This window comes from Dipodomys spectabilis, unplaced genomic scaffold, assembly GCF_019054845.1.
Source record: "Dipodomys spectabilis isolate Male_0828 unplaced genomic scaffold, ASM1905484v1 ptg000071l, whole genome shotgun sequence".
Classification (NCBI taxonomy): Eukaryota; Metazoa; Chordata; class Mammalia; order Rodentia; family Heteromyidae; genus Dipodomys; species Dipodomys spectabilis.
In genome coordinates this window covers 4,544,381-4,566,837 of record NW_024870748.1, presented here as the reverse complement: position 1 = coordinate 4,566,837, position 22,457 = coordinate 4,544,381, and positions in this window count along the sequence as shown.

Below are 22,457 nucleotides of genomic sequence, written 5' to 3'. Positions count from 1 at the left end.
TAGCATATATGTTTTTATGATGAGTTACTGATTGTAATCCTCATTGGATCATGATGTAACCAAAACCCTGAAATCACAGCATTTATCCGTGTTGCTTGACTTACTTGCTAGTGCACTTTTGTTGATTTGAAACTGTCTACAGAACTTACACAAAGACTCTGATCAATGCATTCACCTATTTTAGACCTTGGACAAAGATTTTATTCCATATTTAGAAATTTATATTTATTCTTTCATGGACTTATTGTAAAATAATCTCACACAGATTTAACTTTTATATAAATTTTCCAAAGTATTCTGGAAAGCATTTCATTTGTATATCTGAATACATATTAAGGATTGCTACATGTAAACAGAGCTCTTAACAAGCTCAAACAGAAATCTCAATATATGAAGCCAGTATCAAGCCATGAATGCAAAACAAACTGGCCAGTGTGGGCTGGAGTTATTATCTTATTGATCTTTTGAAAATTCAACAAGCAAAAATTCCACTTGGACACTATAAACTAAATATTCAGATAAGTCATGCTACTATCTCCTTTGGGTTTTCCTGTATGATGGTATAACTGTAAAATATCCCCAAACCATTGACTTTTATCCAAAATATGAAACTGAAACATTTTCATATATTTATCAAGATTTTTAACATGTAACTGAAAATATAGCAATAACAAAAATTCAACATTTCAAATGGAAATATTCTGAATACTTGATTTTTATTTAATGATATCTATATTAATGAGATTAGAGTTTTAATTTTCTTTGTGGAAAGAAATCTTAGGATAAATCATTTTCATTTTGTTGGGACTCTTCATAGTGTGAGTTTAATGTTTATTGCACCAACTTCAGATATTTCACCCTCACACTTTGTCCATTGTATCAAAGAGAGGATTTGGGAATACTTCTCAACAAGAGAGGGTGTTTGACTGACATCTTTCAAAATGAAAGGTATTATTAAAGTTAGATGTGTATATTTAGTAATATCATTCCACATAAATCATGTTAAATACCACTTCACCCAGTTAGAATGGCCATAAGCAAGAACTCTAATAACAACAGATACTGGAGGGGATGTGGACAAAAGGGATACCTTACTGCATTGTTGTGGGAGTGTAAACTTGTTCAACCACTTGGGAAAGTAGTATGGAGGTTCCTCAAAAGACTCCATATACAGCTCCCCTTTGATCCTGCAATCCCACTTTTGGGTATTTACCCAAATGTTCATAAACAAGACCATACTAAAGCTACCAACACAACTGTGTTTATTGCAGCATTATTTACAATAGCTCAGATATGGAACCAACCAAGATGCCCCTCTGTAGATGAATGGATCAAGAAAATGTGGTATATGCGCAATGGAATTCTATGCCTCCATCAGAAAGAATGGCATTGCCCCATTTGTTAGGAAATGGAAAGATTTGGAAAAAATTATATTAAGTGAAATAAGCCAGGCCCAAAGAAACATAGGTCCCATGGTTTCCCTTATTTGCAGTAACTACTATATGTCTGAGACAAGCAGAAACGGTCAGATAGTTGATGTTAGATCAAATGAACCTCAAGATAAGGACTGAAATGGTTTTTCTTTCTTGCTATTGTTTCTAAAATATTTATAAGATATTTCTTTGTTGCTTTGTATGTCACTCCTCCACGTTATAACCCCTGCTTTCATTGTATTTGATGTTGGTATAATTTGTGGAGAGAAAGGGAAAAAACAAATCATTTAAATAGGGATACAGGTGGACCCATTACAACAATGAGATGTACAAGACTTTATGTCGAAAAACAAACTTTACAACTTTGGCCGGGGCTGGGGGGAGATTGGAAGGGATGGAAAGGGGAAACAAAGGAGGAGGCAACAATGCTTGAAATAAATGTACTCATTACCTTGCCCGTGTAATTGTAAACCCTCTGTACGGTATATTCACAATAAAAAAAATCATGTTAAATGAAGGAATTGAGCCACATGAATTACATATGCACTGTTTTAAAAACAATTTTTTAAATTTTATTCCTTACATGAAGCGTTAAAAGATATATGTGGTCATTCATGAGAATGCTTTTATATGTAGAGATACAGATTATCAGACAGAGGGAGAATGTGCATAAGGTAATTTGTAAAAATTTCAACCTGCACCAAGAAATAATATGTCTATTTGTACTTGAACTGTTTTATGTAGTTTTATTAGTATACATCAGTTATACATTGTTGTGCTGTTTTAACATGTTCATACAAGTATAAATCACATCATGATCAGAGGGTCCCTCCTCCATTATGCTCCTCTCCTTTGTTCTCCCTTCCCAGAGATTTCCCATCAATATTCCTCGGAAATAAGGGAAACCAAAGGACCTATGTTTCTTTGCAAAATGAACCCAAATTTAGGGACAAAAATGTTTTTTAGTTTGTCACTGTTGTTTTTAATGTACTATGGTTTTTTTTGTTTCTTTTGTATGTTCTTCCCCCATGGTATAACCCCTGGGCACTGTATTTGATTCCAGTGCCCTGTATCTTTTTTTTTGGGGGGGGTCCTGTCGTGGGGCCTGAACTCTGGGCTTGGGCACTGTCCCTCAGATCTTCAGCTCAAGGCAAGTGCTCACCACTTGAGCCACAGCGCCACTTCCGGCTTTTCTTTTTTGCTTATGTGGTGCTGAGGAATTGAACCCAGGGCCTCATGCATGCAAGACAGGTGCTCTACCTCTGAGCCACCTTCCCAGCCCCTGCTCTGCATCTTGTATATACATTTTTCTAATTTGGGGAGGGGAAGGGAAATAACAAAATGCTGAAATAAGGACACACATTGACCCGTTGTAACGATGAGACATACAAGACACTATGTTGAATATGAACTTTACAAATTTGGGGATGGAGAAGGAGGGGTTGAGGAGGTGGGGAGGGAAGGGATAGCAGGGGAAAAACAAAGGAGGAGGTAACAATGCTCGATAGGCAATGCACTCATTACCTTACTCATGTAACTGTAACACCTTTGTATGGTATTTTTCCAATAAAAATTTAAAAAATTAAGATTCCTTGGTCCATTTGCACATATTTATATAAACTATTTGACTATATTTGATTCCCCCCTCTCCATATTTTTAAAATGTTTGAATAGTGATAAAAGTACAATGAAGAATGTAAAATAATTTGATCAAATTTTTAAGTGAGTATACATCAAAATTTATTAAAATTTCTTTATGTAAACTAACTCTACTAGAAACAAGTTATAGATTACATTATATTGAAACTGTATTTGCAACCAGTCAGGTAGTGTTAGGGAACAAGTTTGCCTCAGATGTAGTAATTAATTTCCTGTAATAAATTCATATTACATCAATGCACAGTTGCTATAAAGTTTAGAAATGAAGATACATAGTACGTTGTTACTAATGCATATGTTCCATAACATTAAATCAAGTTGTAAATAAAATGTGACGTTTCTTAATAGTAATGCCTAATGCCATTGTGTTATGTAAAACTGAAAAGGATGCTGCTCAGATATATGCTTCTTTCAGTTCCAGCACATATGTTTATGAATATATTGACTTTCATAATTTATCTCATTCATTAATTTTGGCTTTATTAGGGTGTGAACTTGGCATCTCATTCTTTCTAGGCAAGCACTCTTCATGTCATTTCACACTTCCAGAGCTTTTTGTTCTGATTATTTTTTAAATAGAGTCTCCCTTACTGTACAGTGCAGTCTAGAAAGAGATATTACATTTTGCACTTTCTGCCATATCTAGGAAAATGAGTGCAGGATACCACACTCAACCTTTTTTCTTTTGAGATGGTATTTTTGAACACTTTTGTCTGATTGAGCTGGTACTAAACTATTCCTTATCTCAGTCTTCTACATATTGGGATTACAAGTCCAGCTATTGGTTGAGGTGATGTCTGGTGATTTTTGGCCTACGATTGCTTAAAATCTTAGATCCTTCCCATTTCTACCAGCTGAGTAGTTAGGGTTATAGGGATGAACCATTGGCACCCAGCTTCCATTCTTATGTTTACTAAATAAAACAACAAAACCTGTGATGTTAACTTTCCCTAGAAAAAGTTAAGTACATTTCTCCTAAAAATTTAAATAAGAAAATAAATATTTTAATTAATGAACCTGTACATTTGGAGTTAAGGGTATATTGAATTACATAGATCATTTAGTAAAGACCCTAGATGGGTTTTGGTACTTTATACTGGTAATCTTAGCTACTTGAGGGTCAAAGGCCAGAAGGATCATAATTTGAGACCATTGGGCAGAAAAGTGAGACTTGTTCTCAATGGCTAGTGTCATGTAATGGTGCACACCTGTGATTACAGCTATGTGGGAGGCTAAAAACTGTAGTTCCAGTGTAGTTCAAGCAGAAAAATCTGAAAGATGCCATTTCAAAGAAGAAGGTGGGTGTGTTGATGCTATGATAGAAGTACCAAAACAGGTAGATCACAGTATAGGCTGTTGCCTAAGCAAGACAAAGGACAGTATACTTTGGCAATGTAGCAGGGTATAAAATTAACCCTCAAAAATAAATGGCTTCTCTATATGTCAATCATGAGAAAAGCATGACTGAAATCAGGAAAGCAACTCCATTCGTAATAGCTCCACAAAAAATAAAATACCTGGGAATTAACTTAACCAAAGAAGTGAAGGACCTCTATGATGAAAACTATAAAACCTGAAAAAGGAAATCAGAACAGAACTTAGAAAGTGGCAAAAACTCCCATGCCCCTGGATTGGAAGGATCAACATCATGAAAATGGCAATACTTCCCAAGGCTATCTACAAATTCAATGCAATACCTATCAATATTCCAACCTCATTCTTCAAGGAAATAGAAGAGGCAATCCAAAAATTCATATGGAACAATAAAAGACCCTGAATAGCAAAAACGATCCTCAACAGAAAGAACAGTGCTGGAGGAATATCAATACCAAATTTCAAACTCTACTATAAAGCCATAGTAATCAAAACAGCTTGGTATTGGCACAAGAACAGACCTCAGGACCAATGGAATACAATTGAAAACCCAGAAATGAACCTACAGACCTATACCCATCTAATCTTTGATAAGGGAGCTAAAAAAATAGGATGGAAGAAAGACAGCCTCTTCAGTAAATGGTGCTGGCAAAATTGTTTAATCACTTGTAGAAAACTAAAGCTAGATTCTTATTTATCACCCTACACCAGAATCCACTCCAAATGGATCAAAGACCTTGGAGTCATAGCAGACACTCTGAAAACATTACAGGATGGAATAGGAGAAACCCTAGGTCTCCTGGGCACAGGCTGAAATTTTCTTAATAGAGACCCAGAAACAAAACAACTCAAAGAAAGGTTGGACAAATGGGATTGCATGAAATTGCAGAGCTTCTGCATGGCCAAGGACATAGGTAGCAAGATCAATAGAAAGCCCCCGGACTGGGAGACCTTCACTTGCCATACAATGGACAAGGGTCTCATATCTAAAATATACCTGGAACTCAAAAAATTAAATCCCCCAACAACAAATCTTCAAAGAAACAACTGTGCAATAAATAAGTGGGCTAAAGACCTACAGGGAAACTTCTCTGATGAGGAAAGTAGGATGGTCAATAGACACATGAAGAAATGCTCATCCTCCCTAGCCATGAAAGAAATTCAAATCAAAACAACATTGAGATATCACCTCACCCCAGTTAGAATGGGTATAATCAAGAACTCTAATAACAACAGATGCTGGAGGGGATGTGGACAGAAGGGAACCTTACTGCATTGTTGGTGGGAGTGTAAACTTGTCTAACCACTTTGGAAAGTAGTATGGAGGTTCCTCAAAAGACTCCACATAGAGCTCCCCTTTGGCCCCTCAATCCCACTTCTGGGCATTACCTGAATAATCACAAACAATACCATACTAAAGCTACCAGCACAACTGTGTTTATTGCAGCATAATTTACAATAGCTCAGATATAGAACCAACCCAGATGCCCTTCATTAGATGAATGGATGAAGAAATTGTGGTATACATATACAATAGAATTCTATGCCTCCATCAGAAAGATTGGCATTGCCCCATTTGTTAGGAAATGGAAAGACTTGGAAAAAATTATATTAAGTAAAGTAAGCCAGGCCCAAAGAAACATAGGTACCATGGTTTCCCTTATTTGCAGTAACTAGTATATGTCTGAGACAAGCAGAAATGGTCAGTTAAGCTGATGTTAGGCAAAATGAACTTCAAGATAAGGACTGAAATGGTTTTTCTTTATTGCTATTGTTTTTAACATATTTATAAGATTTTTTTTTCTTTTTTTCTTTTTTTGTTGGTCGTGGGGCTTGAACGCTGGGCCTGAGCACTGTCCCTCAGCTCTTCAGCTCAAGCTAGCACTCTACCACTTGAGCTAAAGCACCACTTCCAGTTTTCTGGTGGTTTATTGGAGATACGAGTTTCATGGATTTTTCCTGTCCTGGCTGGCTTTGAACCGAGATCCTCAGATCTCAGCCACTTGAGTAGCTGGGATTACAGGCATGAGCCAACGGCACACCTGGCTTATATTTATAAGATATTTGTTTGCTGCTTTGTATGTCCCTCCCCCACGGTATAACCCATGATTTCACTGTATTTGATGTAGGTGTAATTTGTGGAGAGGAACGTGGACCCATTGCAAGAATGAGATGTACAAGATGTTATGTTGAAAAATGAACTTTACAACTTTGGTGCAGGGTACAGGGGAGATGGGAAGAGTTGTAACGGGAAACAAAGGCGGTAGCAACAATGCTTGATAAGAAATGTACTCATTACCTTGCCCATGTAATTGTAAGCCCTCTGTACGGTATTTTCACAATAAAAAAAGGACATGATCTAAAACATAAACACTCTGAAAATAGTTAAAAGCATGGTTTAGCAGTAAAACATATGACTAAAGCATTTTTCCTTAGATTGAAATCATAGTTCATCCAAAATAAATAAAATACTCTAGAGCTATTTCATATTTAAGCTCTCTTTCTTCTGTTTTATTTTGACCAAAATTTCTTTTGAAACTATTTAGTATTTGTGCTCCTTGGATACTGATTATATATATATATATGTATATTTATGCATACATATATATACACATATATACATATGTATGCTATTTAAGTAATAAAGAATTGTTGATTTCAACGTGCCTTGGACGATGGAAGACCTTGGAGAGAATGTTTCGGAAGTCATTCAAAATATTTGTTGATTGTCAAATCAATCCAGACATGATTCCTAAGATAACTTCCTTGATCTCAGTGCCAAGCTCAGAAACTGATACAAATATAGATGATACAATCACCATCACATTATAGAAGTAAAAGGGAGGTATTTCAGTGAAATATCCTTCAATAAATTTGGTAATACAATCCATGAGTTATTATATGTTCATGTTCCTTGTGTCTGTATCTGGATAGCAAGCTATGGCTTGCTTGTAATAAGCAGGGCTATGGCACCTATCCATTTTCTCCCAATCAGTAAAAATATCATAAGGTTATATGCAGAGAATTGAACTCAGAAAATCTGAATGCATGCATGTGTCAGCTATTAAGATGTCTAGAATTTTATGGAAGTTGACAGTTGCTTGGTCAAATTTCCTCCTCTAATTAGTTACTTTTCCATAGTCAATAATATTACGTAAGTTGCTTCATTTTCTTTGATCTTCACCAGAGGACTTTATTCTGTTTCACTGCCAGGTCTAGTTCTCTATTCTAAATGTTCAAACAATGCCTAGAATTTTACATTATCTGTGGTTTCTCTAAGTTATACATTCTTGTATTGGTATACTATCCATTTTCTTCTTGGATTAATCTCTATATACAGAAAAATCTCTATATACAGAAAAGCTGAAGAAATTTCGTTTAAATAAACCTTCATATCTCATCCAGAGAAAATACTATACATTTCAGAGATGCTAATTCCAAATTTCAGCCTTTAAATAATATGTAGAAAAATTTTGGACCATAAGTCAAAACATAAATGAAGCCTCTTGTATACCACTTAAAAACTACAAGAGACGATATATAGTAAATTGGTTTTTTCAAGTGTTTCTTTTTTATAGCAATTTTTAAATAAGTTTTTAATTGTGAAAATACTATAAAGAGGGGTTACAGTTACATGAGCAAGGTAATGAGTACATTTCTTACCAAGCATTGTTGCCTCCTCAAGTGTTTCTTTCATTGAAAAACAAACCTAAGAATCAAAGACATCATGCATATGGATTATTTCTTCTTGGTTTAAAGAAATGTGGATATAAGTAAAATATGACCCTAACTTACTTATGATACTTTATGATTATATGAGAGAATGCAAAATATGGAAACAGACTTCTGCAGTAAAATGCAACAGTTTTACCTACAAAGCAACAGAATAAATGGCTACTAAGAAACAACTACTGGAAGTGTTTACACTTTAAGACAGTGAAATTTGAAAATAGTTAAGAAATTAATACTTAAATTATTATTTGAAATTTGTCTTAATATAAACTTTAAAGTACTGAATTAGGAGATGGACATCTCACAAAAACTGAAATTGTATGTACAGACTGTACATGAATTCAAACATGACAAGAATTTCACTGTGGCATAATATTCATATGTCCCTTAGATCTGTGGTAAATGATGCAGCTCTAACAATTTGCTATTGTTTCTAACATATTTATAAGGTGATTATTTTGTTGCTTTGTATGTCTCTTCCCTACGGTATAATCCCTGTTTTCACTGTATTTGATGTTGGTATAATTAGTAATGGTGAAGGGAAAAAACAAATTGTTTAAATAGGGATAAAGGTGGATCCACTGCAACAATGAGATTTACAAAATGCTATGTTGAAAAACGAACTTTACAACTTTCGCGGGGGTGGGGGTGGAGGGGTGGGAGAGTGGGGAGGATAGTCATGGAGATGGGAGGGCAGGTACGGGAAAACAAAGGAGGAGGCAACAATGCTTAATAAGAAATGTGTTTATTACCTTGCTCATGTAATTGTAACCCCTCTGTAAGGTATTTTCACAATAAAAAACTTATTAAAAAATCTAATGCGAATAGCTTTAGGAACAAAAGTATACACTCTCATAGTCATATAGGAAGTGAGGAATCTGGAGATTTTTATCTTAAAATGACATATACAAATCCAACTTCCATTAGCCTTAATGCTGTTGAAAGGGGATAAAAACATGCTGGCTTAAAGCAGATTTTATTTTAGCACTAGTCCAGGATTGCCAAACTGAGCAAATCAAAATACAAGATTCCTTATTAAATCAAATTCATAATAAATACAAATTTTTTTGAAGCATAAGCACACTCTAATTTAGAGTTTGGCACACACACACATACATGTACTAAATATATATGTACTAAATATAGTCATTGTTTATATGAAATTCATATTTACCACAGAATCCAGTATTTTATATGTCATCTATTCTATAGCTACAGAAAGAAATAAAGCAGGAGTTAGGGATGTTACCACAGTGAAATGAATTTAAGAGACACAAAGAAATTGAACTGATTAGACTTGGTGTCCAGTGAAATAGTATTGAATAACTCCCAAGAAAGAATCTTTGGGTCTATCATCCATGAATTCTATTTGAAGAAACGTCTTGGTATAGTATAAAAGCAGAATGAAGATTTAAATGTATGAGTAAATTGTAAAGAAGATGGCTCACCTTGTATTTCTTCTACATAATTTATAATGCTGTTACTTCTTTTATTCATATGTGATATCATATGGTTATAGTTATTCCCATAATCCTTGTCTAAAAGGAGTCTGGAGTACTCCATGATCAAAAAGGAACAGTATGCATAATAAGAATATTTTAACATATTATATATACTTTGGATGAGCTTCAGTGGGACAATGGTGATTATTGGTCTAGCCAATATAAAACTGTAATCTGTTTGCTTGCTGTGTTTGAATGGCCTTATATGGAAAATGCCATCACCAAAGAAATCACCTTAAAAGATTAATTTCCCCCCCAAATTGTAACCTTTGTATTGGTCCACTAAATACAAAAACCTAAGAAATATGGACTTCAAAAAATTATACATCCTGTGACTTTTCTAATTCTTTCTGTGAACTGGTCCAAGGAGATTCTTGCTCACTCTTTGTTTCCCCTTGAGGACCTTCCCTAGAAGAGATAAAAATTAAACGATGTAAGAGACTATAGATATATGTTGGCTATCTTAAAGACAAAACCATGTAATAACAAAGATAAACTTTAAAGAATCCATTTCAACCAATGTTATAGTACATTAGAAATAAATTTGAAGCAGATAATTGATATTTAAATTATGAACGACCTGGAAACTATTTTGTGCCTATATTGTTAGATTTTTATCACTTTTATTTAAACAATATCAGAAATCAATGGTTGCTATCAGTTGGTGCTGGAATTTCTGTTCTTCTACATAGGCAAACATAAATTCAACATTAGATACCACTTTCCATACGAACATATATAGGCACTTTTTCTGTCGATATCTCTGACCATGTTTGATTATTAGCATTTTCAAAAGGGATACGTTGGCTCATAAAGTCCAAGATTAAAGTGATCATATCACATAAATGTAGAGAGGCTTCCATTAAGAATATACTCTTGTTACATTAGTGCTTCTTATAATGAGCCTGGGTCTTTATAAATGTCTGTGCCCTCATTTAAATAATTAGCACAATCTTGAAGTTCATCACTTGAGCTTGAACAATTCAGCAAAAACAACTTTATACACCACATTACACAGTTTCATTTCTGAGTATGTTATATAGTGAAAGCAGTTGCTGCTTATTTTCATTTAATTAACAATGAAAGATAAATGACATCAGCAAAGAAATATCAGCCAAAGGGGACCAAGTGTATTAGTTGCAGATCGCCTCATTAGCTTGTTACCAAAATATGTTCACCAGAGTGAAAAGCAATCATGTGACTAGCTTGGTGACAAAACATCTGTTGTATTAGCTCTGATAAGGCTACTGGGAATGAGTAAGGATAAACTGTGTTCTTGTTTAATCAGGTTAAATGGAAACTGAGAGATTGCCTGTCATTTATAGTCTGTCCCAGGCTGTTCTATCTTCTAAAATAATAATAATAGTAATGACTTGGAAGGAAAGGTTTGGCATTTAAATTTTTATACTTTTTTGTGCATAAATAATTTCCATCTGTTTTGTAATAACTCTAAATGCTGCATTTGCAAATTTGCAAAAAAAAGCTACAGTCCTAGCTCTTTAAAAAACACACACAAGGGACTAAGAGGAGTTAATAACTCTAAATGTAATGTTTTAGTAGTTTTACAAGGTAGAGTCTGCATAAAATATCCATCAAATTGCTTGAGCTATTAGTAAATGATGACAATAAAAAGTCAAGCCCATAGTTTTCAGATTTTTGTTTAAATTAGCATCTGAAACTATATGTAGTTAATGAAATGTACTCCAAAAAGTGATCTAGGGCAAAGACAAATTATTTATATCAAGATTTAGACTTTTCCTGTGGAAAAAAAAGAGAATCCTTATTAACCTATCAACAATTTAATTGAAGCAAGGTAGATAATTGCATACTATGATGTAAACAAATGTGAGAATAAATATAGTTTCAGATAGATAAAAGATACTATTTTTTTAAATAAAGAAACATTTATTTTTGCTTGAATCCATGGTAAGGCATGGAGCAGGTTTATTAATAGCAAATGAAACAAAGTAAAAGCAGACAGAAAGTGTGCCTAGAAGATAGGAAGATGAGGAGGGCGCTACATTTGGTGTCCCAAAGATCTCAAGCTTTTATTGGAGATTATGAATATAAAATGGTCAGTTCTTGAAAGCTGGATTATGGTTCATCAACTTCTGAAGCTACAGGCCAGGATATGATTACTTATCCACATCCAGTCATGTCTCTCAGCCTTCAAGGTTCCTAACTGCTTGCATCACCCTACATCACTCAGGCCTTCCTTGTTTTCTTGCAGATGGATGACATCTTACTCTGTCTTGTCATGATCTCTCCCTATGAGGGAGAAGTATATCTATAACCAAACTCACATTAGATTAGGGCCTACCTTGACAAACTCATTTTGACTTAATTACTTCTTTAAAGGCCCTATCACTATACACAGTTACATTCTTAGCTACTGAAATTCCAGCTTCAACATATGAATTGAAGGTGTAATTCAGTCTGGATTAAAATATAAATATATAAAAATATATGATATATAAATATATATCACCCTGTAAAATAAACATCCAACTATATAAATTCATTTATTTGGGGATTTTAGGGGAATTTATTTTTTGTTTAGTATTTTTTATTTATTTTATTGCAAAGATGTTGTATAGAGGGGTTACAGTTACATGAGTAAGGTAATGAGTACATTTCTTGTCGAACATTAATCCCCACTCCTTTGTTGTTCTCCTACTATACCTTTCCTCCCCCACTCCTCTCTACCCCCACCAAGTCAGAAAGTTCATTTCCAACATAGGGTCTTGTGAGCATTTTTGTTGCAAGGGTCAGCTTTTGTCCTTCTTTCAGCATTTTTTATTTTATTTTATTTTTTTTGTCGGTCGTGGGGCTTGAACTCTGGGCCTGGGTACTGTCCCTCAGCTCTTCAGCTCAAGGCGAGCGCTCTACCACTTGAGCTACAGCACCACTTCCCTTTCAGCATTTTTTAATTTTCCTTCTCTTCCCCAAATCAGATACATGTATACACAAGGCACAGAGTACCAGAATCAAAGACAAATATGGACGGGGATAAACCAATGGAAAAAGAAAAAGGAAATAAAGTAAGAAGAAATAATTAGATCCCGCACATTGGTGACAACAAGGTCAACAACCAAACCAAAACAAACCAAAACAAAAAACACCTGTTGTTTCCATATCTTGGAGTACAATTCTATTAGCATCATTTTGTATGGTCATATGGACTTAGCTATTGAGCTATTATGATTCTCTACAAGTATGATCTTAGGCATATACTAATAATTATAAATGAGAAAAACTACATAGCCTATGTATCTTTTTTCCGTCTTTCCATTTCCTTTACTAAAGGGGCGATGTCATTCTTTCTGAGACAAGCAGAAAATTCCATTGTGTATATATACCACATTTTCTTGATCCATTCATCTATTGAGGGGCATCTGAGTTGGTTCCATATCTTAGCTATGGTAAATAATGCTGCAATGAACATACTTGTGCTGGTAACTTTAGTGTGGCCTAGCTTGAGATCATTTGGATAGATGCCAAGGAGTGGGAATGCTGGATCATAGGAGAGTTCTGTTTAGTCTTTTAAGGAACCAACATACTGCCTTCCAGAGTGATAATGGACATCTTAACTTGGTGAAGTGGAATCTCTCTGTCTCTGTCTCTCTGTCTCTGTCTCTCTGTCTCTGTCTCTGTCTCTGTCTCTCTGTCTCTCTGTCTCTGTCTCTGTCTCTCTGTCTCTCTGTCCGTCTGTCTGTCTGTCTGTCTCTCTCTCTCCATATATTATATATATCGGTCGTGTTGTGGGGCTTTTACTCTGGGCCTGGGCACTTCCCTGAGCTCTTCAAATGAAGGCTAGTGCTTTACCACTTTGAGCCACAGCGCCACTTCCACTTCCACAGTATGGTTTTGATTTGCATTTCTTTTATGTTCAGTGATGCTGAACATTTCCTCATGTGTCCATTGGCCTTTCTTATTTCCTCTCTGGAGAAGTCTCTTTTAAATTCTTTAACCCTCTTGTTAATGGCATGGTTGATTCTTTGGGAATTTGTTATTTGGGGGGTTAAGTTTTTAGCTCTAGGTATATTTTTTATATGAAACCTTTGTCTGTCATATAACTAGTGAAGAACTTCTCCCAGTCTGTGGACTTTATCTTGCTAGCTATATCTGGTACATGCAGAAGTTCTGCAGTTTAATGCAATCCATTTATACAGCAATCCATTTATACAGCCTTTGATTTGTTGTATTTCTGGACCTTTAGGAAGTTTCAACCTGAGACAAGAAGCCCTAGCATATCCCCTAACCCTTAATGTAATATGTTCAGGATCTCTGCTTTTACCTCGAGGTTATTGATCCATTTGGAGTTGATTCTCATGCAGGGTGTTATGTAAGGTTCTAATTTTAAGTTTATACATATGTGTAGCCAATTATGCCAGCACCACTTGTTGAAGAGGCTGTCTTTCTCCCATCTGATAATTTTGGCTTCCTTATTAAATATTAGGTGGCCATAGGTCTGTGGGATCATGTCTGGATCTTCAATTCTAGTTCATTAGTCCTCAGGCCTGTTCCTGTGCCAGTACCAAGCTGTTTATAATAACTACAAATTTGCAATATAGTTTGAAGTTTGGTATTGATATTCCTACAGTACTTTTATTCTTGCTAAGGATTATTTTTGCTATTCGGGGTCTTCTTTTTGTCCATGTGAATTTTGGGATTGCTTCTATTATTCCATTAAAGAATGTTGTTGGAATATTGATGGGCATTGTGTTGATTTTGTAGATAGGCTTTGGCAGTAATGCCATTTTCATTATGTTAATCCTCCCAATTCAGGAGCATGGCTGGGGGGAGGGGTTTCCACTTCTTTAAACCTGCTTTAATTTCCTTTTTAATTTTTTTTAAAGTTTTCATTGTAGAGGTCCTTGACCTCTTTGGTTAAGTGTATTCCTAGGTTTTTTTTTGTGGGGCTATTACAAAAGGAATTGCTTTTTTTTTTTTTTATTTCAGCCTTGTTCTTCTTTTTGTTGGCATACAAAAAAGCTACTGATTTTTGTGGGTTAATTTTATACTCGGTTACTTTGCCAAAGTTTTGGATCAGCTCAAGTAATTTGAGAGAGGCATCTAGGGCGTTAAGTACAGGCTCATATCATCTTCAAAGAGGAAGTGTTTTACTTCTTCTTTCCCTATTTGGATCCATTGTATGTTTGTCTCTTGCTTTATTACTGTGGCTAGGAATTACAATACAATATTGAAGAGGAGTGAAGAGAGCATGCATACTTGTCTCTTTCCTGACTTTAGAGGAAATGTTTTTAACTTTTCACCATTAAGTATAATGCTGGCTGTAGATTTTTCATAAATGGTCTATATTATATTAAGGAATGTTCCATGGATTCCTATTTTCTCCAGAGCTTTCATTATAAATGGGTGTTGGATCTTGTCAAATGCTTTTTCTGCCTCTATTGAAATGATCATGTACTTCTTATCCTTGCTCTTTTTGATGTATTCAATTACATTAATTTACTTGTGTATATTGAACTAGGTTTGCATCCCTGCAATGAATCCTGTTTGGTCATCGTGTATGAACTTTTTGATTAGATGTTGTATTCAGGTGGACAGAATTTTATTGAGGAGTTTTGCACCAATGTTCATTAAAGAGATGGGTAAATAGTTCTCTTTCTTCAATGGGTCCCTATCAGGTTTTGGGATGAGGGTTATGCTGGCTTCATAGAACAAGTTTGGTAATGATCTTGCACTTTCAATTTCATTGAAAAGTTTGAGGAATTGGTAGTGACTTCTCTTTTATGAAGCTTTATAGAATTTAGCTGTGAATACATCTGGACCTGGGCTTTTCTGGGGTTGGAGGATTTTATTGCCATTTCTATTTCAATACTTGATATAGGTCTGTTTATTTGGTTTACCTCTTCTTGGTTCAGTTTGAGTATATCAATATTTGCTAGAAACTCTTCCATTTCTTCTGTATTGTCAAATTTGCTAGTATAAAGGTTACAAAAGTATTCCATTATATTGTTCTGAATCTTGCTTGTTTCTCTTTGTGATGTTCCCCTTCTCAGCTTTGATTTTATGTATTTGAGTATGTTCTCTCTCCTTTTTTGTTCAGATTTGATCTTTTGTTTTCCAACAGCTTTAAGGATCATTTCCTTGGTCTCTATAGATCCTGTGTGGATTGTAATGTGACAATAGGATATCCTGTTCTTGTCTGGTCTGTTTGGGGTTCTAAAGGCTTCTTCTATTTGGATGTGTCCATCCTTATGGATTTTGGGAAGTTCTCTGCTAAGATTACCTTAAATAAATTTTCTAATCCTTTAGCTTATCTTTCTAGGACCGCTTCTACACCTATTAGCCTTAAATTAGCCTTTCCGATGGTGTCTTCTATATGCTGAACGGATCTATCATATTTCTTGGATTTGTTTTGAATACTTGCCTGTTCTTTCCCTATAATGTGTAGACTATCTTCTATCCCAGAGATATGGTCTTCTGCATGGTCTAGCCTACTGTCCAGAATTTACTTTTCAAAATTTCCCTTTCTTCTAATTGGTCAGTTTTGATATCTTCAATTTCTATGTTGAGGCTTTGTTTTAGATCTTGTATGGACTTCTTTACCTCTTTGATTAGGTTTTCAGTGATCACTCTCAAATCCCTTAGTTGAGTGGCTATAATTTCATTAGACTCCCTTTTCTTTTGTTGGAATTCATTCAGCTTTCTATTTGTGTATTGCATTAATTTCTCTATTAATCTTTGATTAAACTCATCACGTTCAAGCAATGTAGGCTTTAAATCTTTTTATTCAGTATATTTACCAGTAGTGTTTGCAAAGCATTTTGAAAGGTATCCTCTGGATCTTTTATTAATTGCTTTTGTTGTATGGACTCGGAACCCCCGAAAGACCAGAGACCACGATGAATGCAAACAGCAAAAGAGTCGTTTATTTGCAAGTTTGAGCTTGGTCCTCTGTGCACTCAGTAGCCGGTGACACTAAGAGGCTCCCAGCACAAAATCAGCACAGCTTTTATAGTATTGAACAAACTAGTTTAGGGAATTTCCACACAAGCTGTTACATGTTTGGTTTGAGTCCACCCTAACTGCACGGTCTTTTTTCTGAACTATTGGTATGTTCTGTTCCTGAAACACTTGGGCAACTGTTCTGCTTTCTTAAGGGTGAGCAGGGTTCGTGGCAACCTGTGGTTTTTCTGAGAACTGTCTTTCTCTTTTGGGGTTACTCTGAGGGCAGCACAGCTCAAAATGGTGAGGTTAATCTCAAAATGGAGTTACTTTAGCTCTTCACTTTGTGGCCTGTTTGTCCTGGGTGAGAGTTGAGATTCCTTGACTAACCATTTTTGTTGTTTCTGTGGCTTGTTCTGCCCATGTGAGAATGAAAGCAAATTCAATTCCTCATTAGAACACAAGCACCAACACAGAGCCTTGTGGTTACAGAGAGTTTGGAGGTTTACAATCAACAATGCATGTTTGTCCTCTATCTCACCTTTTTGGGGACTGAGAGTATATTCAATTACACTCCAGAACACAATATTAAAACAAGTATCAACACAGAGCCCTGTAGGTGCACAGTTTTTGGAGGTTCACACTCAAAATAGGTATTATACTCTATCTCTCCTTTTTGGAATTGAAAATATCTCCAATTCCACACCAGAACACAACTTTATGGCAAGCTTGAACCCAGAGTCTTGTAGTTGCATAGACTTTATAGGTTCTCAATCAGTGTTTTCACTATATCTCTTCTTTTTCGGAGATGAAAGTATATTCACTCCCTCACCAGAACACAATTTTAAGATAAGCACCAACTCAGGTATAACACTCTATCACTCCTCTGTTGGATATAAGTAGGACCAATGCTACCACTGAGCACAGTTTTAAGATAAAATTCACAGCTGGTCAATATCTTTGCACTGATTTTAGAGGATCCCAATCATAGATAGGTGTTCCCTTATTTATGTCTGCTTATCATTGTCAGGGGAGGGGTATTGTGTTTCAGAAGTGGGGATTATAAACAGTTGTAATCAATGAGTAGCTTTGTTATAGGGTTTAGAATGCTTTGGGCCAAAGACATAACACCCTGAGACACTTTGGCACTGTCTCACTGACTACAGATACAGTCTAGCTCAATATTTCACACTTGGGGATCAACAGAGTAAAGAAATCGAAGAGGTAATGAAGGAGTAGAAATAATTTTAAATGGGTTGGGGTGTAGTTTGAGGAAAGATTAAAATAAACAATGAAATATAAGAGGCGAAAAATCAGATTAGAGGGATATAGCAAAGTAAAGGAATAAAGGGTAGAAAGTTGTGACCTAACTTCTAAGTAAGAAAGAAGAAAAATTAACACAGACAAAACAGACATAAAAAAGGAAAGAAGAAAAAATACATAAAAAAATAAAAAATTAGAACAATTATGTATGACTGAAATAATAATACTAATATTAGGAATACTAATATTGTGCAGTAGGGAATAGGGTGATCACTGTAAGGCTCTGTATCCAGTTGTGAACAGAACAGCATTGAGGAAGAAAAAAAATAGGATTGTTGCATAAAGAAAAAACAGAAAACAAAACTAAAAACAAAAACATAAAAAAAGACAGAAAAAAAAGGTAGCAGAGAGTTAAACTAGTTGCAAAAAATAAAAAGAAGAGAATGAGCAATTTTTTTAAGAACTTTAAAAGAATAAAGACAAAATTTAAAAAAAAACATAATTGGGGGAAAAAGGAACAGAAAAAAAGTATCCTCTATGTACTTTGGGGGCTCTTATGTCTCCCCTAAGTCCATTTCCAGTCCCTTGATGGCATCTGTTTTGCTAGTACAGGTCAGTTTTCCCAGTTGCTTGATTGGTTTCTCAAATCAGCTTGTTCGGGTGCACACAACTAGTTTTGCTCTCTTTAGGGGTTCACAATCAAAATAGGTATTTCATTCTATTTCTTCTCTATTGGATATGTAAGTAGGTACAATACCACCACTGAGCACAGTTTTAAGACAAAATCCACATGTGGGCTGTGTGTTTGCAACGACTTTAGAGGGTCCCAGCCATAGATAGGTATTTCCTTACTTATCTCTGCTTTTCTTTGTCAGGGGACGTGTATTGTGCTTTAGGGGTGAGGATTATATATAGCTGTAATCATTGAGCAGGTTTAAAGTGGTTTGGACTGAAAGGATAACACCATGATCCACTTTGGCACAGTCTCACTGACTACAGATACAGTGTAGCTCAATGTCTTACACTTAGGGATCAACAGAGTAAAGAAAGCAAAGAGAGAATAAAGGAGCAGAAAGAACGGCAAATGGGTTGAGGTGAAATTATAGAAAAGAATAAGATGTGGAAGTGGCACTGTGGCTCAAGTGGTAGAGCACTGGCCTTGAGCTGAAGAGCTCAGAGACAGCGCCCAGGTTCAAGCTCCATGTTTTCTTGATCCATTGATCTACAGAGGGGCATCTGGGTTGGTTCCATATCTGAGGTATGGTAAATAATGCTGCAATAAACATAGTTGTGCTGGTGGCTTTAGTATGGCCTAGTTTGTGATCATTTGGGTAAATGCCCAAAACTGGGATTGCTGGGTCATAGGGGAGCTCTATGTAGAGTCTTTTGAGGAACCTCCATACTACTTTCCACTCCCACCAACAATGCAGTAAGGTTCCCTTCTGTCCACATCCCCTCCAGCGTCTGTTGTTATTAAAGTTCTTGATTATAGCTATTCTAACTGGGGTGAGGTGGTATCTCAATGCTATTTTGGTTTGCATTTCTTTTATGGCTAGAGAGGTTGAGCATTTCTTCATGTGTCTATTGGCCATCCTTCTTTCCTCTTCAGAGAAATAGTGATAAGATATTGAAATAATAAGTGGTTAAAAGTCCAGAACTGATCAATGTTAACTGAACTTCTTAAGTGAACATGAATTATTAAGATATAAGTCCAATACTGAGATTTCTAAGATTTTTGGCACAAAAACGTTCTAGGCTAAATATCTAATTTCAAATTATGAAGCAAATATAAAGAAACCCATGAAAGAAATGAAATTCTGGGACATTTTTCTATTCTTTATTTGTCCTCATTATGTTATAGTTACAAGTTAGTTTTGAAAATAAGGAAAGAATTTGTCTATCCAATTTCTTTCTTCTTTTCTGCCTTTTATTTTCCTCAAAGTAAATGTGTATACACATGAACACAGAAACATTATTTATTTGGGATATCACTGGTGTTTTTTGCCATGCATTTTTTCTCTCTAAATGTCATGCACAAATAGTTCAATAATTTTTACAGAATTTAAATTTGTATTCAATCATGAAAAGATCATTTCAGAAAAATGCATAGCAAATTAAGTTGTTTGGCACATTGTTTGAGATGAAAATATTTGAGACTATTAGGTGACACTTATTGAGTCAGTGGTACATAGAGATACAATTTCATCAATGTTTATGTTCAAAGTAAAAATAAGGAAATTATAGTAAAACAAACTTACATTCTTAAAAGTATAAAAATTGGTTTCATTTTCATATTTTGCTATTTGAAACACAACGACTCTGCCTATTGTATACATATTTGAAACAGAAGTTATCTTACTATAGAAATCTGGATAAAATTATAAGTATAATATATTGTAATCTTATTTTTAATTCTTTCACACAAGGTAATTTGTCTTTTTTAATAACAGAAGTGAATTCATTATAAATCTGATGGGAAAATTCATTTTTAATAGCTACTTCTTTGAAAGTCTATAACTCTGTTTTTATTTATTTATTTATTTATATTTTTAAATTTTATTTTATTTTATTTGAGAACATACTGTACAGAGGGGTTAAATTACATGGGCAGGAAACTGCATACATTTCTTACCAAGCATTGCAGCCTCCTCCTTTGTTTACCCTTCACCTCCCTTCCCAGCCTCCCCCCTCCCCCCCACCGAAAATTGACAGACCTTTAGCAAATCTTATCAGAAAAAGAAGAGAACACACCCAAATTAATAAACTCAGAGATGAGAATGGAAACATCACCACGGAAACAACCAAGATTCAGAACATTATAAGGGAATACTTCTCAAAACTTTATGCTAATAAGTTTGAGAACTTGACAGAAATGGACCTCTTCCTAGCAAATATTGACATGCCAAAACTAAACCAAGATGAGTTAAACTATCTTAACAGGCCCATATCAAGCATTGAAATAGAAACAGCAATAAGAGACCTCCCAGCTAAGAAAAGTCCAGGACCAGATGGTTTTACAGCGGAATTTTACAAGGCCTTCAAAGCAGAGCTCACACCAATTCTCCTCCAACTCTTCAATGAAATTGAAAGAGAAAGCTCACTACTGAACACATTCTATGAAGCCATCATAAACCTCATCCCAAAACCAGGCAGGGACTCATCAAAGAAAGAGAACTATAGACCCATTTCTTTGATGAACATTGATGCAAAATTCTCAACAAAATTTTGGCCAACCGACTTCAACAATTCATCCAAAAAATCATACACCATGATCAAACAGGATTCATTTCAGGGATGCAAAGCTGGTTCAATATACGCAAATCAATTAATATTATTCATCACATCAACAGGAGCAAGAATAAGAACCACATGGTTATCTCAATAGATGCAGAAAAAGCATTCGACAAGATCCAACACCCCTTCCTGATGAAGGTTTTGGAAAAATTAGGAATCCATGGAACATTCCTCAATACAGTAAAGGCTGTATATGACAAACCTACAGCCAGCATTATACTCAATGGTGAAAAACTAAAGCCATTTCCTCTAAACTCAGGAACAAGACAAGGATGCCCACTCTCTCCACTTCTCTTCAATCTAGTATTAGAATGCCTAGCTACAGCAATAAGACAAGATGCAGACATAAAGGGGATCCAAATAGGGAAAGAAGAAATAAAACTCTCCCTCTTTGCAGATGACATGATCTTGTATTTAAAGAATCCCATAGACTCCACTCCCAAATTACTCAAGCTGATTCAAAACTTTGGCAACGTAGCAGGTTATAAAATTAACCCCCAAAAATCAATGGCTTTTCTGTATGCCAATAATGAGAAAAGTGTGGCTGAAATTAGGAAAGCAACTCCATTTGTAATAGCCCCACAAAAAATATAATACCTAGGAATTAACTTAACTAAAGAAGTGAAGGACCTCTATGATGAAAACTTTAAAATCTTGAAAAAGGAAATCAACACAGAACTTAAAAAATGGCAAAACCTCCCATGCTCCTGGATTGGAAAGATTAACATCGTGAAAATGACAATACTTCCCAAGGCTATCTACAAATTCAACGCAATACCTATCAAAATTCCACCCTCATTCTTCAAGGAAATAGAAGAGGCAATCCAAAAATTCATATGGAACAATAAAAGACCCCGAATAGCAAAAACGCTCCTCAACAGAAAGAACACTGCTGGAGGAATATCAGTACCAAATTTCAAACTCTACTATAAAGCCATAGTACTCTGTTTTTAATAATTAATATATTCATATAAAAGGTGATGTCAACATTCGTGGATTTAACCATAACATATCTGTATCATTAAAAATTCTGAACTTTATACATATGAAAGAAAATATTCTTTGAATTTGTAGAATGTATCATGATTGCCATTTTTTAAACATGGCTTAGCATTTCTTATTTTAAGGAATCTGAGTTCTGATTGGCTTAGGATAGTTTCAATTTCAAGATTGCTCCATTTTAATATTTCACAGCCACTATGTTCTGTTTGAAAATGTTTCTTTCAAAAATTTTCTATAGTACAATAAATGAAATTGGATTTTATAAAAATTTGGCTTTATTCAA